Genomic DNA, 10,513 nt, shown 5'->3' on the forward strand with positions numbered 1-10,513 from the left:
GAACCCTTTCCAAGGCCAAAATATCTTTTTTGAGGTGAGGAGACCACGTCTGTACACAGTATTCCAGATGTGGGCGTACCATAGTTTTATACAGGGGCAGTAAGATATTCTGGGTCTTATTTTCAATCTCTTTCCTAATAATTCCTAGCATCCTATTTGCCTTTTTGACCGCCGCTGCACACTGTGTGGAAGTTTTCAGAGAACTACCCACGATAACTCCAAGATCTCTTTCCTGATTTGTCGTAGCCAAATTAGCCCCCATCATACTGTAGGTATAGCTGGGGTTATTTTTCCCGATGTGCATTACTTTACACTTATCCACATTAAATTTCATTTGCCATTTTGTTGCCCAATCACTCAGTTTGGTGAGATCTTGGAGTCCCTCACAGCCTGCTTCTGTCTTGACTATCCTAAACAGTTTGGTATCATCTGCAAACTTACTACCTCACTGCTTACCCCTTTCTCCAGATCATTTATGAATAAGTTGAAAAGGATTGGTCCTAGGACTGACCCTTGGGGTACACCACTAGTTACCCCTCTCCAATCTGAAAATTTACCACTTATTCCTACCCTTTGTTTCCTGTCTTTTAACCAATTCTCAATCCAAGAAAGGACCTTCCCTCTTATCCCATGGCCATGTAATTTACACAAGAGCCTTTGGTGAGGGACCTTGTCAAAGGCTTTCTGAAAATCTAAGTATACTATATCTACTGGATCCCCCTTGTCTGCATGTTTGTTAACCCCTTCAAAGAACTCTAAGGCTGTGTCTAGACTGGCCAGTTTTTCCGGAAAAGCATCTGCTTTTCCGGAAAATCTTGCCAGCTGTCTACACTGGCCTGTTGAATTTCCGCAAAAGAACTGACTTCCTACCGTAAGAAATCAGTGCTTTTTGCGGAAATACTATGCTGCTCCCGTTCAGGCAAAAGTCCCTTTTGCGCAAACCTTTTGTGCAAAAGGGCCAGTGTAGACAGCTCAGATTTGTTTTGTGCAAAAAAGCCCTGACCACGAAAATGATGATTGGGGCTTTTTTGCGCAAAATCGCGTCTAGATTGGCCACGGACGCTTTTCCGTAAAAAGTGCTTCTGCGGAAAAGCGTCCTGCCAATCTAGATGCTCTTTTCCGAAAATGCTTTTAACGGAAAACTTTTCCATTAAAAGCATTTTCGGAAAATCATGCCAGTGTAGACACAGCCTAATAGATTAGTGAGACAGGATTTCCCTTTGCAGAAACCATGTTGACTTTTGTCCAACAAATTATGTTCTTCTACATGCTTCACAATTTTATTCTTTACTATTGTTTCGACTAATTTGCCCGGTAATGAAGTTAGACTTACCGGTCTGTAATTGCCGGGATCACCTCTAGAGCCTCTTTTTAAATATTGGTGTCACGTTGGCTACCTTCCAGTCATTAGGTACGGAAGCCGATTTAAAGGATAGGTTACAAACCACAGATAATAGCTCAGCAATTTCCCATTTGAGTTCTTTTAGAACCCTTGGATGAATGCCATCCGGTCCCGGAGATTTGTTAACATTAAGTTTTTCTATTTGTTCCAAAAGCTCCTCTAATGACACTTCAATCCGGGACAGTTCCTCAGATTCATCACCCACAAAGGACGGTGCAGAGAGGAATAGGACTGGCTGCTCCTGGCTCCTGCACTAACATCGATCCCGCGCTACGCTGTGTACCTGGGAACCAATACGCTTTCTGTCCTACCTGCCTCCTGAGAGTCATGTCTGCCTGCAGATGGGAGGGCACGGCCTGGAGCCTCCCCCTAAATCCATGACAGGAGGCACTGGGCAGCAGGGAGCAGGGTGGGGCCCAGCAGGGGGTGCCAGGCGGCAGGGAGCAGGGTGGGGCCCAGCAGGGGGCGCCGGGCGGCAGGGAGCAGGGTGGGGCCCAGCAGGGGGCGCCGGGCGGCAGGGAGCAGGGTGGGGCCCAGCAGGGGGCGCCGGGTGGTACGGAGCAGGGTGGGACCCAGTACGGGGCGCAGGGCGGCAGGGAGCAGGGTGGGGCCCAGCAGGGGGCGCCGGGCGACAGGGAGCAGGGTGGGGCCCAGCAGGGGGCGCCGGGCGGCAGGGAACTGGGTGGGGCCCAGCAGGGGGCGCCGGGCGACAGGGAGCAGGGCGGGGCTCAGCAGGGGGCGCTGGGCGACAGGGAGCAGGGCAGGGCTCAGCAGGGGGCGACAGGGAGCAGGGCGGGGCCCAGCAGGGGGCGCTGTGCAGCAGGGTGCTGAGTGGGGCCCAGCAGGGGGCGCCTTGCAGCAGGGTGCTGGGTGGGGCCCAGCAGGGGGCGCCGGGCAGCAGGGAGCAGGGTGGGGCCCAGCAGGGGGCGCCGGGCGGCAGGGAGCAGCCCGGCAGGGAGCGCCAGGCATCATGGAGCAAGGTGGGGGGCAGCAGGAGGCGGCAGAGAGCACGGTGGGGCCCAACAGGAGGCGCAGGACGGCAGAGAGCAGGACGGGGCTCATCGGGGGCGCAGGGCGACAGGGAGCAGGGTGGGGCCCAGCATGGGGCACCGGGCGGCAGGGAGCAGGGTGGGGCCCAGCAGGGGGCGCCGGGTGGCAGGGAGCAGGGTGGAGCCCAGCAGGGGTCGCCGGGCGTCAGGGAGCAGGGTGGGGCCCAACAGGGGGCGCCGGGCGGCAGGGAGCAGGGTGGGGCCCAGCAGGGGGTGCCGGGCAGCGGGGTGGGGCCCAGCAGGGGGCGCCGGGTGGCAGGGAACAGGGTGGGGCCCAGCAGGGGGCGCCGGGCAGCGGGGTGGGGCCCAGCAGGGGGCGCCGGGCGGCAGGGAGCAGGGTGGGGCCCAGCAGGGGGCGCCGGGCGGCAGGGAGCAGGGTGGGGCCCAGCAGGGGGTGCCGGGCAGCGGGGTGGGGCCCAGCAGGGGGCGCCGGGCAGCAGGGAGCAGGGTGGGGTCCAGCAGGGGGCGCCGGGCGGCAGGGAGCAGGGTGGGGCCCAGCAGGGGGCGCCGGGCAGCGGGGTGGGGTCCAGCAGGGGGCGCCGGGCGCCAGGCAGCGGGGTGGGGCCCAGCAGGGGGCGCCGGTCGGCAGGGAGCAGGGTGGGGCCCAGCAGGGGGCGCCGGGCGGCAGGGAGCAGGGTGGGGCCCAGCAGGGGGCGCCGGGCAGCGGGGTGGGGTCCAGCAGGGGGCGCCGGGCGCCAGGCAGCGGGGTGGGGCCCAGCAGGGGGCGCCGGGCGGCAGGGAGCAGGGTGGGGCCCAGCAGGGGGCGCCGGGCAGCGGGGTGGGGTCCAGCAGGGGGCGCCGGGCGCCAGGCAGCGGGGTGGGGCCCAGCAGGGGGCGCCGGTCGGCAGGGAGCAGGGTGGGGCCCAGCAGGGGGCGCCGGGCGGCAGGGAGCAGGGTGGGGCCCAGCAGGGGGCGCCGGGCAGCGGGGTGGGGCCCAGCAGGGGGCGCCGGGCAGCGGGGTGGGGCCCAACAGGGGGCGCCGGGCAGCGGGATGGGGCCCAACAGGGGGCGCCGGGCGGCAGGGAGCAGGGTGGGGCCCAGCAGGGGGCGCCGGGTGGCAGGGAGCAGGGTGGGGCCCAACAGGGGACGCCGGGCGGCAGGGAGCAGGGTGGGGCCCAGCAGGGGGCGCCGGGCGGCAGGGAGCAGGGTGGGGCCCAGCAGGGGGTGCCGGGCAGCGGGGTGGGGCCCAGCAGGGGGCGCCGGGCGCCAGGCAGCGGGGTGGGGTCCAGCAGGGGGCGCCGGGTGGCAGGGAGCAGGGTGGGGCCCAACAGGGGGCGCCGGGCGGCAGGGAGCAGGGTGGGGCCCAGCAGGGGGCGCCGGGCGCCGGGCAGCGGGGTGGGGCCCAGCAGGGGGCGCCGGGCGCCAGGCAGCGGGGTGGGGTCCAGCAGGGGGCGCCGGGCGCCGGGCAGCTGGGTGGGGCCCAGCAGGGGGCGCCGGGCAGCGGGGTGGGGTCCAGCAGGGGGCGCCAGGCAGCGGGGTGGGGTCCAGCAGGGGGCGCCGGGCGCCAGGCAGCGGGGTGGGGTCCAGCAGGGGGCGCCGGGCGCCGGGCAGCGGGGTGGGGACCAGCAGGGGGCGCCGGGCAGCGGGGTGGGGTCCAGCAGGGGGCGCCAGGCAGCGGGGTGGGGTCCAGCAGGGGGCGCCGGGCGCCAGGCAGCGGGGTGGGGTCCAGCAGGGGGCGCCGGGCGCCGGGCAGCGGGGTGGGGCCCAGCAGGGGGCGCCGGGCAGCGGGGAGCAGCTGAGAGATTCTGAAAAGCAATCTCAGCAAATCTGAGCAGGTTCTCCCAGACCCCAGCGAGCAGCCGCGTTCCCAGCCCGGTCTGGATCTCAGCTCGTCCGAGAGCGCTGGGCGGCCCCACAGGAATCCAGGGACACACCAGCTCCGGGAATGGCCCGGCAGCCGTGTGACAGCCAGGCCTGTTGCTCTTAATGAGGTGGCCCCCAGCTTGGGATCATCTGCAAACGTAATAAGCGTCCTCTCTCTGCCCAGAGCCGGTCCCAGCAGACCCCTGCGGATCCCCACTTGTCTGCCCTCCCAGCAGGACTGGGAGCCGTTAATAACGACTCCCCGAGCACGGTTCTCCAGCCCGTTAGGCACCCGCCTTACACAGCCCCATCTAGGCTGCATTTCCCTAGTTGGCTGATAAGGTCGTGCCAGACGGTATCAATGGCCTCACTAAAGTCCAGGTGTCCCACGCCCACGGCTTCTCCCTTAGCCACAGGCCTTGTCACCCTCGCAGAGAGAGCGATCCGATTGGTCTTTCCAAATCCACGCTGGCTGCATTACCTGCTGCGTTCTCTTCCCTGACTGGCTGGAGTTCCCTGGGTTGTTCTTTCCCTCCGTGTAGGTGGGCGCTAGATTTGCCCTTTTCCCGTCTCCTGGAATCTCTCCCCACTTCCGCGACTTTTCAGAGACGACAGCGAAAGGCTCAGTGTGACGTGTTGGGTTCCCCCGACGCTGCAGCCCCGGAGCAGCAGGAACAGGCTCTGCCGGCCGGTAGAACAGGGGGGTTTATTTCTCCTCCCGGACACAGCCCAGCACAGACGTGACATGTCTACAGGAGCCAGGGCCAGGATCCCTCAGCCCCCTTGAGATGGGGCCCTGGGCCCCTCGATTCCAGCCCCTCCTTAGTCTGTCCCCTGCATGGGTCCAGCCCAAGACTCCCTTCCCCCGCACGCTCACTTCCTTTTCCGTCCCTTCCCTTAGCCGGCAGGACCAGTCCGGTCACTTTCCCACAAGCCTTTCCCGAAAAGCCAGGACGTCCCCCACCCCCGACACTCCATCCAGGCAGGTCTCCTCCTCCCATAACTCTCTCAGCAAGCCCAGGGGGTCCTTTCCCCTCTGTATCCTGGCTCCGTCGGGGAGAGCCTGGCAGACCCTCGGGGAGCCTCCCCCTGTGCAGACAGCAGGGGGGGCAGGTACTCGTCCCAGTCCTGCAGGTGCCGGTGCATAAAGGCCTCCAGCATCGGCTTCAGGGTCCCCTGGAACCTCCCACCAGCCCGCTGGACCAGGAGCCAAGCGCTGGGGTCCAGGTGAGCCGGGCCCCGTGCTCCTCCCACAACATGAAGTGGGGTCCCTGCTCCCTGAGGACTCCTGGGGGAACCCACCCTGCTGAAAAGGGCCAGCGTCTGCCCCCGTGTCTGCCTGGCTAGAGGGCAGAGCCACGGCCCCGGGGCAGTGGGTAGCGAAATCCACGGACACCAGGGTGCATTTGTTCCCCGTCCAGGTCGCCCGGCCGAAAGGCCCCACTATCTCCATTGCTGCCTTCCGGAACCGCTCCTCTATACGGGGTAGAGGCCCCCGAGCAGCTTCCTCCCATCTTGGGCCTTCCCGGCCCTCCAGCGGGAGACGCAGGCCTGGCAGGACCACTGCACGGCCACAAATACCCCCGGCCAGTAGAAGTGCTGGAGCAGCCTCGGCTGGGTGCGCCGGATCCCCCAGGGCCCCGCAAACGGGACGTTATGGGCCAGATACAGCAGCCAGGGGCGCTATTTTTGGGGCACCACCAGATGCCGCTGGACCCCCCATGCCCTCACCTTCCTTGGGGGGGAGCCATTCCCGGCACAGGAATCCCCGCTCCCATAGGAACCTCTCCTGGCCCCCCCCCCAGGGGCTGAGCTGCACCCAGGCCAGCCCGGTCCCTCAGCATCTGTAAGGAGGGGTCTGTCCACACCACAGCCTGGAATTCAGCCGCTGGGGCAGGGATCGGGGCCTGTTCCCGGCCCAGCCTAGGTCCGGAGTCCCAGCCTGACTGGACCCCGTGTCCGCTGGGATGGGGCCCTGTGCCCCCTGCAGGGAGCCCTCCCCTGGGTCAGGGTCACCAGTCCCTCGCTGGCTCTGGCTGTGAGCGGTGACCAGGGTCCTGTGGGGTCCGTCTGGCTACTCCTCTAGGTCCCCCCCACCAGCACCTCCATAGGCAAGTGCCGGTGAGCCCCCACTTCCTTGGGGCCCCCATAGCCCCCATTTCAGATGCACCCGGGCTACGGGCACCTTAAACGGCTCCCGTCTATGCCCCTCAGGGTCAGCCGAGTGTTGGGCACCATGTGGTCTGGGGCTACGACCTCGGGCCGGACCAGCGTCACCTCCGCCCCGTGTCCCAGTAGCCCGTCACCACCCTGCCACCCACCTGCAGGGGCACGAGGCTCTCACCCTGCCGGGGCCGCACTGCCCCCGCCTGGTACACGGAGAAATCCACCTCCCGAGGGTCAGACCTCCCAGGGGAGGGGCACTGAGCATCCTCCCCCCACCCTGAGCTGGGGTTTGCCTGCCAGCCCCTCCTCTGGGCAGCCTGCCCTTCCCCCAGCCCCAGCCAGTTAAGCCCCGAAAGTCGCTGGTCTTGGGACCTGTCCTGGGGCCTGGTGCACTGAGCCCTCTTGTGGCCCCTTCGCCCGCAGCGATGGCAGGTTAGGTCCTGCGGGCCCCTTCGGGCCGGCTCCGCCCGGGCCCTGCCTGTCTCTCTGGGGCGCAGGTGGCTGGTCCTTGTCTCTTGGGCTCGCCCCGTAGGTGACTCTGTGGCTCAGCCAAGAACCGGTCTCTGCGCGATTCCCTCCCTCTCCGGGATTCCCGTTCACACCCGGACCGGCTGCCCGTGAACTCGTCCACCAGCTTCCCAGCCTCCGGGGGGTTCTCTGGCCTCCGGTCCTTGAGCCAGAGCCTCAGGCTGGGCAGACACGCTCCATAGAACGGCTCCAGCATCATCAGCTTAAGCAGCTCCTCTGCGGTCTGGCTCCGACCCCGAGCTCCCACTTGTGGCAGGATTGCGCCAGGCGGGAGCCAGATCCACACAGGTCTCCCGTGGCTCCTTCTGCACCCCCCGGAACTTCTTCCTGAACGTCTCGGGGGTCAGCCCGGACTTGTGCAGCAGGGCCCCTGTGACCTGTTCATAGTCACCCGGCTGCAGATCCTCCAGCTGGTTGAGCCCCCTGCGGCCTCCTGACCCAGCAAGGGGGGGAGCTGCTGCAGCCGGCCAGCTGGGGGATGGTGCAGTTCACAGGCCCGCTCAGAGGAGCTGAGGACCCGTCCATGTCCCCCACGTCCTTACACTGGGCCAACACGAGCTTCTCCAAGCGTCTGGCCGCCCCGGGCCCCCTGGGGCCCTCCCCACTCACCACAGCCGGGGCCCCTCGGCTCCTCCGCTCCGCCATGGCCAGTTCATGCTGCCGCTGCCTCTCTCGGTCCTGGTGCTCCTTCTCTCCGTCCTCTACCTCCAATTCCTTCATCTGCAGGTCAAACTTCAGCCACCGCAGCTCTGCCAGGCTGGACCCTGCCCTGGGCGAGCTGCTGCTGGCAGAGTGGCCTGGCGGGCACCGCGTCTCTCTGGGGGCTCCAGTCCCCCCTCCGGTCTGAGAGCCTGAGACACTCCCAGGGGGCGTCTGGCTGCTCCCCGCTGGGACAGGATCCAGGCCCCTGGACGGGTCATTCTCTTCCAGCCGGGCACTCAGCTGGGCCTTGGTTACTTTCCCCACGGGCAGGCCCCTCCCTCTGCACAGCCCCACCAGCTCTGCTCTCTGGGCGCAGGCATCTCCCCGCCGGTCCCCGGGGTGCAGACTCACCGCCCGAGTGCTGCAGCGCCCCACGACTCCCAGGAATCGCTTCGCTCTGTCTCCAGCACGCCTGGCCCTAAGCCCCTTCCTCTACTGCTCGTCACTCGCTGCTGGAAGCTCCACCCACGGGGTGCAGGGCATCGCACCCCGACACCCCTGTGACGGCGCGTCGGGGTCCCCCCGATCCTGCCCCCCCGGAGCAGCAAGAACAGGCTCCGCCAGCCAGTAGAACGGGGGGTTTATTGCTCCTCTGGGATCCAGCCCAGCACAGACGTGACGTGTCTGCAGGAGCCAGGGCCAGGATGCCTCAGCCCCCTTGAGATGGGTCCCTGGGCCCCTAGACTCCAGCCCTTCCTTAGTCTGTCCACTTCATGGTTCCGGCCAAAGACTGCCCCTTCCCCCCAACTCCCTTCCTTTGTTCCGTCCCTTCCCTTAGCCGGTAGGACCGGTTCGGTCACTGTCATGGGGGCCCTCAAAGGCCCCCCCCTCCCCCCCGCTGGCCCGTGCTCACAGACAGAAGCCAGTAGGGGTCACCCACAGCTCAAGCACAGCGACCAGCAAGGTACAGACACTGCATCACAGGGGGTCTACGGAAGAGATGGGGGGCCAGGGCAGTGGGGGGGGGATCGAGGCCAGCGGTGTGTGGCCAGGGCAGTGTCAGGGGGTCTAAGGAAGAGATGGGGGGCCAGAGCAAAGTGTGTGTGGAGGGGTCTAGCGCAGACGTGTGGGTCCAGGGCAGGGTGGGGGGAGTCTAGGGAAGAGATGGGGGCGGGGCCAGGGCAGGGCAGGGGGGTCCAGGGCAGGGTGGGGGGAGTCTAGGGAAGAGATGGGGGCGGGGCCAGGGCAGGGCAGGGGGGTCCAGGGCAGGGTGGGGCGAGTCTAGGGAAGAGATGGGGGTGGGGCCAGGGCAGGGGAGGGGTCTAGGGCAGAGATGGGGGCGGGGCCAGGCCAGGGCAGGGCAGGGCAGGGGGGGTCTAGGGCAGAGATGTGGGCGGGGCCAGGCCAGGGCAGGGCAGGGGGGGGTCTAGGGCAGAGATCGGGGCGGGGCCAGGCCAGGGCAGGGCAGGGGGGGGTCTAGGGCAGAGATGGGGGCGGGGCCAGGCCAGGGCAGGGCAGGGGGGGGGGGGTCTAGGGCGGAGATGGGGGCGGGGCCAGGCCAGGGCAGGCCAGGGGGGGTCTAGGGCAGAGATGGGGGCGGGGCCAGGCCAGGGCAGGCCAGGGGGGGTCTAGGGCAGAGATGGGGGCGGGGCCAGGCCAGGGCAGGCCAAGGGGGGGGTCTAGGGCAGAGATGGGGGCGGGGCCAGGCCAGGGCAGGCCAGGGGGGGTCTAGGGCAGAGATGGGGGCGGGGCTAGGCCAGGGCAGGGCAGGGGGGGTCTAGGGCAGAGATGGGGCCAGGGCAGGGCAGGGGGGGTCTAAGGCAGAGATGGGGGCGGGGCCAGGCCAGGGCAGGGCAGGGGGGGTCTAGGGCGGAGATGGGGGCGGGGCCAGGCCAGGGCAGGCCGGGGGGGGGGTCTAGGGCAGAGATGGGGGCGGGGCCAGGCCAGGGCAGGCCAGGGGGGGGGTCTAGGGCAGAGATGGGGGCGGGGCCAGGCCAGGGCAGGCCGGGGGGGGGGGTCTAGGGCAGAGATGGGGGCGAGGCCAGGCCAGGGCAGGGCAGGGGGGGTCTAGGGCAGAGATGGGGCCAGGGCAGGGCAGGGGGGTCTAGGGCAGAGATGGGGGCGGGGCCAGGCCAGGGCAGGGCAGGGCAGGGGGGGGGGGGTCTAGGGCGGAGATGGGGGCGGGGCCAGGCCAGGGCAGGCCGGGGGGGGTCTAGGGCAGAGATGGGGGCAGGGCCAGGCCAGGGCAGGCCAGGGGGGGGGGTCTAGGGCAGAGATGGGGGCGGGGCCAGGCCAGGGCAGGCCGGGGGGGTCTAGGGCAGAGATGGGGGCAGGGCCAGGCCAGGGCAGGCCAGGGGGGGGGTCTAGGGCAGAGATGGGGGCGGGGCCAGGCCAGGGCAGGCCGGGGGGGGGGGGGGTCTAGGGCAGAGATGGGGGCGGGGCCAGGCCAGGGCAGGGCAGGGGGGGGTCTAGGGCGGAGATGGGGGCGGGGCCAGGGCAGGGCAGGGCAGGGGGGGTCTAGGGCGGAGATGGGGCCAGGGCAGGGCAGGGGGGGTCTAGGGCAGAGATGGGGGCGGGGCCAGGCCAGGGCAGGGCAGGGCAGGGGGGGGTCTAGGGCGGAGATGGGGGCGGGGCCAGGCCAGGGCAGGCCGGGGGGGTCTAGGGCAGAGATGGGGGCAGGGCCAGGCCAGGGCAGGCCGGGGGGGGGGGGGGTCTAGGGCAGAGATGGGGGCGGGGCCAGGCCAGGGCAGGCCGGGGGGGGGGTCTAGGGCAGAGATGGGGGCAGGGCCAGGCCAGGGCAGGCCAGGGGGGGGGTCTAGGGCAGAGATGGGGGCGGGGCCAGGCCAGGGCAGGCCGGGGGGGGGGGGGTCTAGGGCAGAGATGGGGGCGGGGCCAGGCCAGGGCAGGGCAGGGGAGGGTCTAG

This window comes from Pelodiscus sinensis, chromosome 4 (assembly GCF_052426305.1).
Source record: "Pelodiscus sinensis isolate ZL-2025 chromosome 4, ASM5242630v1, whole genome shotgun sequence".
Taxonomy (NCBI): Eukaryota; Metazoa; Chordata; order Testudines; family Trionychidae; genus Pelodiscus; species Pelodiscus sinensis.